We start from the raw sequence: 9,694 nt of genomic DNA on the forward strand, positions 1-9,694 counted from the left end.
CCAACAACGACAGAGCCTAATAATATGGAACCAACAACGACACAAAGTGACATTTCCCACACAACTTACTATTCTTACAGAACAGTTATACTATATATAGTCATAGTAATTTGCGGAGTCTTAATGGTGACTGCGGCTCTCATCGTGACCATCAAAGTGTGGACGAAACTAAACACCGGCGCATATATAGTAAGATCTGTAACAATATTATAATTACTACTTAGCTATCAAAATGAATTCAATAGAATAACAATTTAAGGTAATATACGAGTGCAAAGTAAAATTTTTTGTAGTTCCTTTAAATTTATTACGTAATTCTCAAAAGTTCACAGCTAACTAATGAATGCCACTGAAATGCTTCTAACTTTGAAAAGTGTGAATGGTTTGAGTAGCTAAACGTATTTGAAAATAACTTGTTCTATAGTCTTTATGTACGTACAAATATAATAATATATATATATATATATATATATCAGATTTGCGACATCTCATTTCATATTAATAGTTAGGGTAGTTTTAAACGTCTGCAAGGCTACAGAAGCTATGGGAACAGATTTATCTATATTTTTCTATCAAAATCTACAATAGATGTATTAGCAGTAAGAGATCTGCTTCAGAGCGGGTTGTTGAAACATTTCATTGAGCATCTTAGCGTCTATTCAGCCACGAAAAATGGTTACTTGTTTTTTTGTATAAACCAATCGACAAAGCCACTTAGTGTTGAGATGGTCAAGTACTGATACAAAATTAGTTGAGAAATTTAGGCCATCATCCTGTAGAAAATAAGTAAAGTTATGTCTTTATCGTATTTGAAACAAAAGTTTGTATTCTTGCCTAAAATTTACAGCATCAGAATCTTCGAAATGTGGAAGAAGGTCAAGAAATGTTTACTTCAACACAGATTCTTCAGGCGGAACAACCGCCAGAAAGGTTAGCGACAATTATGTGTTATGATTAGATATAGACAGGTTTATAAGTAGGCTCAAATATGATATTTACAATGTATATACATTATATGTTAAACAAAAAACTAAACTAGTCAGTGCGAAAGTATGTATATTATGAAGGTTGACGATTATATGGTTAGATATTATAGTGCGTGCTCAATTCTAAAATAAAAAAAATTGTTTATAAGTTGACAACCAATATTGATCTTTTGTTGCTGTTGCTGTTGTTGTTTTCTTTTTTTAATGTATAGCTCCTAACCCTAAACTGGAACTGCCTATCTCCGCTTCATGATGGGTTGCCACTTTTTTGAACGTTGTAAATCGTTAGTTTTGTATCCAGCTTGCAGTCCCGCTACACTCGGTACCTTATACCATAACTACTGATGCGTACTTGGGCAACAGCTGTTCATTTTCACTATTGAAAAATTTTCGCTCGTCCAGTGTAGATCAAGATATCATTCGATGACTTTTTCTGAGGTGAACAGCTATTGTTGGTAGCGGTCATCACTAGCATTTCTAGTTAATATATATATATATATATATATATATATATATATATATATATATAATGAGAATTTGAGATTTGTGTGAATAAAGTAATTTACTTCTAATGGAAACAAATTGGTTCTGCGATTTTCATTATTTAGGGCATAATGTAATTGGCTGATTTGCAAGTAGGACAAACAGCGCTCAGTTCATTTGTAGTGTAGAATTTCTAACGACGTTCTTGTTTTTTCCAAAGGACACGTTTCTGAAAGGATGCCCTGCCGAGTAGCACCTCATGGCGATGCTAAAAAGCCGAACAAAACCCATTTTCAAAATTGCCGTTGCCATCCGACCCAGTCGACGTAATCATCGTTCAATCAGTTCCGCTCCAATTAGCAGCTTGCCTTCATTGTACGAGCGGAACACTACGAAAAATCTTATTTTAACTAGTTTTACTGTAGATTGACATTTAACCTCAGATTACGTCAGGAGTTTCTTACAGATTATGATGGCTGCAACAACGACAACAGCGGTCCCAAAGCAATCTTTTCCGAAGAATTACATCAACATTGAGAAATAGGCCTACATCTGTAGTCTTAGGATTGGTCTTCGACCCAGTAACTACGTGCCTTTACATTTCAATCGCATTGCTATAATTCATCGTCTTCTATGACACGGCTTTCACAAACACGTCAGAGCACCATGTTAAGCTCTGCCTTTTGACGACAATGTGTCGAACTCCTTTTGTAAAATGTCTTTCTAATGTCATTTTCAGCGATGAGGAGTACGCTCTATAACGTATGGTATGGGACGCTGACAATACAGAAAAATGTGTTATAGGTCTCGTCACTTTTTAAGGCACAGAACTTTAGTAGAACTATGCCACATAGCTGACCTGCCTACCGATCGACACGGTCTCCCTGGGGGCTGTTGAAAAATATGTACGTCTTTATTCGGCAACGCGAACCGTGCTTTAGTATCTTACGTGCATTTCTAGACAACACGGACGGACTTTTGAATGATCGCTATTTCTAAAATATGTGAGACTTACGGATGGTTGGATATTTAGTGCCAAAAATATAGCGCAGTTTTTAATTTCCAAATATATCTTTTTACTCAATTTTACAACAATATCGAAGGTATTTGTTTAAACTATTTAACCGTACTACAGGTAAAGTTTCTATTACTATTTTCATTAGATAGCGTCTTTTGTATGTTCATCAACAATGAGTAAATTTAAGCTTCGATACGATGCTAAACATTGAAATATAAAGCTACCCAGTTTCATCTACCACTGTACCCCTGCACTGTGTATAGTAAATAAACTACTTCCGTTCATCACAAGGACGCATGTTAAGTATTGCAAAAAAACAGCTACGCGAACAGACCATGAGGGATCTACCGTGAATGACTTCGTAATGGTCGCATATGTTTGGAACGGCACCAGGACCCATTAGGATTAGGCTCTTTCTGTAGACGAGACTAGTTCTCGGCGCTAAATGTAAGCGGAGTGGTAATTCCAAGGAATAATGACCATGTGTTTAATGAAAAGAGGAGGTGGACAGAGCAAGCGGCCGAATAGCGATGTCTCGCCGGCACATTCATCTTTTGGGCTAGATGTGCATTCTGCAGCGCCACTTCCAGTGAAGAGTCGCCGTTCTGTGCGGAAGACAACCATCACCAATCCCAACAATTGCTCAGCTTGTGATAATGCTTCAAGAATTTCTTCATCGAAAACAAGAATTTCTTCATCGAAAAATAACCTACGTCTTTAGTTGCTTGAGTCGATTTATCTACTGTGTAGCTAGCGAACGATCTCTCGTTATTATATCGAGACGATAAATCTTTGCTTAATAATAATTGCTTAAGTTTCGGAGTAACTTCACTTCTGTTCGTGTCTAAGTCAATCGAATTATAAGACCCTAAGGCAAAAGGCCCTAGAGACTTATCGAATTGCCCTTGCAAAGATTAAGGCCACTTGAGACTATCCGGTCGGCTTGGCTCCATTGTGCCTTTTGGGAGATTTTTTTTTGTGTTATTTTAGTCTAGTCTACACTGGGAACAACAGATTACGCTACCGTCACTGAAAGCTTTTCTTCCTGGGAACAATTTTTATTATTATTTTTATTATTATTATCTTATTATCCTTGCTAAACCCTAGGTTTAGCAAGAATAAGTAATAAAAATAATAAAAATAAAAATAATAAATAATAAAAAACCACGTGTTGTGTCTTCATGTATATCATACCCTGATCTAACTGAGTGTATTGGTATGCGGCAGTAAGAACATTTGAGCGGACAAATGGGTGTAGTAATTTATTTGCCCACCAAATTACGTCTGAGCATTTCATCCTTATCATCAGAAAAACCGCTTCAGATATTTCCGATGCGACTCAGGTCAAAGTGCCTCATTTAGGAGACTATTTCTGCTAACGCCTGATTGGTACGATCTCTAACGTCTTTAATCGAAGGACCCCGTCACATTCGAGATATATGGAGTGGAAAATTCAGCCTGGTAAGTGTGCACCGAATTGTCTTCCACAGGCGACGGTTGTGTACATTTTCAACATCCAACACTTCCGTTATTGTCTTTCCTCTTTCAGGACTCTGTCAATGGTCAACAGCATCCAGGGGCGTTTTCTGAATGATTAGGAAAACTGTCAACTTGCGAGCTTATTCGGGTGCTCGTTGGGTTAAAGAGCTTTCTAGCAGGCAGAACTTTTCGGGCTACGCAACGCTTTATCTTCTCAATCCGTTTTTTCGGTTTGCTATCGCAAACTCCAGGCTCTCCACTCCTACCGTCTCGTTCATTTTTGCCTATCCCACAACGCGCCCATTACTCTTAGTCGGCTAAAGATTGGCTCTATCAAGCTCTACGGTGCGCCCTAAATTAAGACCGCTTGTTATGATATCAAGTCTCTGTCAGTCCGTTTCATTCCTCCAATGCCAGTGGATGGGATATACTCATGTCGCAGTAACGGTCTCTTCACGTTTGCCATACTGCACGGGTATCTTAGCGCTTGCACATTTTGTTTGACCAGTTGTTTGGGGTGGAGCTGCCGCGTGAATCGAATCAATGCTTCAAGCTGTCGTAGCAGACGACGCTGTTTAATGAGACTCCCCTAATAGACAGGCGCTAGTTTCTTCAATCGTTAAAAATGTCTTTCTTGACAGTTTCCCGCACTTTCAACACAACCCAGCGTAACCTCCTTCATATATTGCGATGTAGGAAGCTCGTACCCTACTGAATCCTCGTCGCACTACTTGATGGCTGCTTCCAGACGTTCGATGAGGCCTGTTTTCGTTGTTGCCAGTAATTACTTTGCCAGGATTCCTTTCTTTATGTAATAGTGAGCTTTCATGTTCTGACTAGCTTAAAAGGCGACCCGACAACCTTTCTATAGGCTTGAGGGTCCCAATGATTCAGCTTCCGGCCAATGCACCAAACGCAGACCCTTGCTCTCCGAAATGAAAAAGCATAAGTCAGTCAACTTTCCAAACTGTCGCGAAAACATTTATAGCCGGCGACTAACGAGAGGTCGCTATGTGTTGTTTATCGCGGAAACGAGAGTGGCGTCCCAACGACAATCGTGCATCTCGTAGTCGGAAGGCGCCAATACAACGCAAAGCTGAAACCCTGGCGGTGAACCCTGAGATGCCGGGAGCCTCTTTTTAAGACGCACTGCACTCTCTTGTCAGATCCAAAGCGAACTTCCTTTAACGTGTCGCGTCGTTCCGTCAAGTAATCCTGGACTAGTAAAAATGAGCATCACCGAAGAATACTTGCTTCTCTGATAACCTGTATTTTTGTCCGCAAACTCGTCCTTAAATTCCTGCCACATCCTCGTCGCTGACTTGTGCAAATCGCACTGCACTAATGCAGCGCTCCTGAGATACTCAAAGCTCTAAAGCTATTGTTCTTCGGCTATCCGAGGCTTTATCTCCTCGATCCATTTTTCTAGTTTGTTACCGTTACAATCCAGGCTCTTTGTCCTCCACTAAATGACCCCCACCAGATTGCTCAAGCTTCCGTACATCCCACAACACTACCATTTAGTTGCAACGCCCTCGGCCAGGCAGAGTACCTTCTCGAGCCCTGCGCTACGCCCTAAATACTCAAAAATCATTTATTGTGATATCGAATAACTACATCAGTCTTTGATTAATCAAGTATCTTTTTTATGCCATTTTCTGTGGCATCTAATTATTGGCCTACTTGATGGCAAAATATACATTATAGTATTGTTCCTTGGTCTTGCGCAATAGATTCATGAACTTTCTTTCACAACTGACCACATCGAAATTTTTGGGAAACGAAAGCGACAGAACCATCTTAGGGCTGTCTTTTTCGGATAGCACATCTTCACCATAAATGGACTTCTTTGAGTCTGGCCAGAATTCTTGTTTTGATCGCAATGAATTGTCAGATCAAGCGAATCTTTGTAGAAATTACAACTTATCTTCAAGATGTGCTGTCCTAACTATAACTAAAGGCAACTTAACAATTTTAACACATTTCCTATTGGCAAAATTTAGCAAAAATAGGCAACACCAACGCTTACTGAACGTAAAGTATGTGGCTTAACAGTTATCTGAATTGAAAAACGGTCAATATTTTTTCCACTAAATATATACGAGGCGTCGCAAGTCGCTTGATAGTTTCACATCTTCGTGGAGTAGAGATGTACGACTGTGTATGTGATGTATTGAAGAGGTACAGTATCATATTGTTAAATTTAAACTATATAAGACGTCTAAATGTTTGTCAATCAGAAAATCATAGTTGAACATGGCGCGTGTTCGTTATGGTATTAATAAGTGAGTTAAGTTGTAAGCGTTACACTGGCTCTAATTAGCTGCCTATTTGTCTGACTGTCGGATACTAGCCTGATGTCAGCTTTAGCTGGGGTTCAAAAGCGTTCCGGATACTCCTTCGCCATTTTGAACCTTCATATGTTCCAGCCCAGTTACTGGGCTGGCGTGACCAGTCAACACATCATTAACATACGACCTAGGTAACATATGATGCTCATACGGCAACAATTCGTCAGGCAATAATTAAGTCCTTTTTTTTTTTTTTTTTGTTTACGAACAGCAACAGTCCATCTAATGCACTAGTGACTCAACGCTATATAAATCATATATTGGGAAGGAATTATCGATACATAAAAAGTTCCAAAACGTATTGCTTATATACGGCGTCATAAGTATCGCTGTATGCTAGCCCTTATTAGCCTCGATCTCTCGTAAACAACGATTTCGATTCAGTCGCCAACCTCCCTTTCAAAATATCTTAAGAATCATTTGTACTATGACTAACTTCAGCACATGCCAGCATCAGTAGTACATGCAGAATACTACCGTTGTACTGAGTTGTCTACTATATGAATAGAAGTACTGCAAAGTTTCGTGTCGCCACACACGCGCTACGTCGAGAGTTGTTAGACCTTGCTGAGCGTCAAAATGTTTCCTAAATCAGTTCAGCTCTTCTATGGACGAACTGTGGTCGCAGTGTAAACAGGAAGCGATCCTTGATTATAACGAACAGGCTAGAACGCTAGAAAATACAATAGAAGACAAAGGTTTAGGCAGAACGATAATGTATATGCAGGTACAACATTGACAACAGCGACAAAGACTATACCATCATCAACAATCATCGTAAAAAGTCATCAGCTGCATAGAAGTGAAATAGACAAGCTGATTTCCCTAAATATATCCTAAATGCAAGATCTATTGGCTCCATCTTCGACCACGAACCCATAACAATCGCACTGGTCCTGGATTCGTCCTCAGAGGTCGGTGTTATAAGATACGGCGAAGAGCCTAGGCTGATCAGTTGCAGGCATTGCCGAACTATAGTGTCATTAAGGTATCGAGCTGGTGCTAAGACGTATACGTTCCGCTGGGGCTGCCTTAGTTTGTGCAAGGACGGATATCACCACTGCCACTGTGTGGAACAACCGAAACACTTAACTTGAAATTAGGTCATTGAAAAAGAATCAGAAGTAGCCTTAAGGACAGCTTTGTATAAGCATATAAGAAATATCTATCGTGCTGGAACTTGGAGCATTCGCATATATGATATTGCGATGTTTAATAAACACAATGTAAATTAAAAAGCACCATGGTCTGTTATTTTCGTCACAGTCTACTTGTTGAACTTGGCAAAAGTTTCCTGTGACACATACAAATTGAAGGAAAATAATATGGAAAAGCCTTTGTCAGTTCGGAGAGCCTACTAAAGATGCAAGTTCTTACCTATTTAGAGAAAACAGACACCGTTCGATTAAGCGGGGAGCAAAAAATTCCGAAATACCCAAATAACATGACGTTTATGGGCTACACCCCCAGGTAGAGCACGCATGGTATAACTGTATGTCAGAGCTTCGCTCAATTGATTGCTTGGTAAGAATTGCTAAAGTTTGAGGTATCAAGGGATATAAAATTTAATGTACCAAGATGAAAGCTTAATTCAACAGTAATAAAGGCGCAATATTTCAAGAGGATCCGCTCCAGCTTACTATATGAAGCTGTCTGATAAGACACATCTACAAACAGGAAACAGAAAAATATAAAAATTAGATTTGGCGGTGACTGTTACATGTTCCATCAAAATGCAAAGTTTGTATATTGAATTCCACATCGGGCGCTTTTTAGGTGATAGGAGCACCACACAGACGATGAGACAAGTGTTTTGCTTGGAGTACATTAATGGAGTACGAAGCTTGGGGAAGCTTAGAATTTTGCCAATAATTTTTCACGCTAGAAAATTGATAAGGTACCGGAAAATTATAGAGATTTTATGTACTTAGCCCCCAGACATGCAGTGAAAATCTTGATTCTTTACGCAGTAGCTTTGCATTAAATAACTCTACTGACTGACCAAGCCTGGAACGGTTGGTTCCAGAATCGCAATGCAACGTCCACATAGATAATCGACTGAAATAAACGAAGGTTAAAGGAGATTTGACCTAAGTTGTATAGATTTGTACTTGCGTAAGTATAGATTTGTAGATTCATGACACGGAATCATCGTACAACTTCAATGTAGCGGGCAGTCAACGAAGTCTTGATGATGCAACAGACGTGCCTATATCGCATATGTGTTAGTAAAGTAAGCATAGACGATGGCTCAGTTTTCACCAGCACATATTTATACTCAATTACAAATAGTATTGCCCTTAGCACTAGATACATTTTGCAAAGCTATTCGGTAAGATTCTTATGTATTTATTCATTTTTCAATGTGTATATACCGTTCGTGCGTCCTTTGAATGGCTCGAGCCGTTGGCAAACACAACACAGTAGATTCAGGGAGCTCGACGTTGAGGATTACAACACTCGAACGAGAGCATCATCAGTTTTCAGTAGATGTCACACTGTATATTTTTTTACATCTAAAAGCATCTTTTTGGTAAAATCATTGTTAATGGTAATCGGCTTTAGCCAGTTGGAAGGGGTTTCCATTTCGAAGTTCTGCCGCACGCTTGGAATATGGCGAATCCTTAAACCGAATGTGTTTGCACGAGCTGAGCAAGTGTTTTCTTCACAAAACTGCACTGTTGACAGCCTTTTCACAAAGAGATAATGACAAGTGTCGAATTAATATTTTACACTATCGACATTTTGCACCGCAATTATGTGCTTTTATAGTATCTTCACAATGAATGATTATAACAAACATGTTTACATCCTATTAACGTAATTAATTTTTACCCTATTTATAGGCATTCTTCTCATAATTTTTTTACTCGAGTTAAATTAGAGAAGGAACCAAAATTTAATATTAGGCGTCATTCTGGAGCATGTTTACTAACTTCATTAGGAACGATTGAAGTTTCGAGGGCGGTGGCCTAAGGATTCTATACAATGCTGTACCGAGAACAGTCTGTGTCTTTTGTGTGACACTTGCAAGTATCGATGCTCTCTAATGTTAACTAGAATGACCAAAAGACCATGGATAGAGCGTTGTCGAATGTCTTAAAGTTTGGTATTGCTCGCAAAACTCGCTATGGACGAGTAACGCATTCTTGCAAATTGACTCTGGCCACAAAACAGAGGCATACAATAAATTTCGTTCATGAAAATATGTTTGTAGATGAACACCTTCGTCACCGCTAAAACGGAACAGGTCTATACATCTTTGTACCATAAGTACGATATTTATTTCGAAAGGTTTTTCTAAGTATCCGAATTATCCATAGGATAAGTGTATTTTTATCAGAACGAGAAGGGGCAGAATCAATTATTGACAAAAT

The 9,694-nt window shown here is 39.1% G+C and overlaps 2 long non-coding RNA genes across 4 annotated transcripts in view; one reads left to right on the forward strand and one right to left on the reverse strand.

Annotated features, from left to right (window-relative positions):
- Window positions 1-7: 7 nt before the first annotated feature.
- On the forward strand, window positions 8-3,654 carry LOC111269241 (uncharacterized). 3 transcript variants are annotated; one of them, XR_002685666.2, is made up of 4 exons: window positions 8-189; window positions 848-930; window positions 1,199-1,424; window positions 1,690-3,654. It is a non-coding gene; the product is annotated as an uncharacterized LOC111269241 (long non-coding RNA). The 3 variants fall into 3 exon arrangements; XR_002685667.2 differs by having other exon boundaries at window positions 1,199-1,308; XR_002685668.2 differs by lacking the exon at window positions 1,199-1,424.
- The window catches only part of LOC111269243 (uncharacterized), a 6,743-nt gene continuing 517 nt past the window's right edge, over window positions 3,469-9,694 (reverse strand). The window contains exons 2-3 of the long non-coding RNA XR_002685669.2: window positions 8,693-9,006; window positions 3,469-7,383 (exon numbers count right to left, since the gene is read on the reverse strand). This is a non-coding gene — a long non-coding RNA (uncharacterized LOC111269243). The remainder of the gene's footprint in view (window positions 7,384-8,692; window positions 9,007-9,694) is intronic.

The sequence above is a fragment of the Varroa jacobsoni genome, unplaced genomic scaffold (genome assembly GCF_002532875.2).
Source record: "Varroa jacobsoni isolate VJ856 unplaced genomic scaffold, vjacob_1.0 scaffold_1367, whole genome shotgun sequence".
Classification (NCBI taxonomy): Eukaryota; Metazoa; Arthropoda; class Arachnida; order Mesostigmata; family Varroidae; genus Varroa; species Varroa jacobsoni.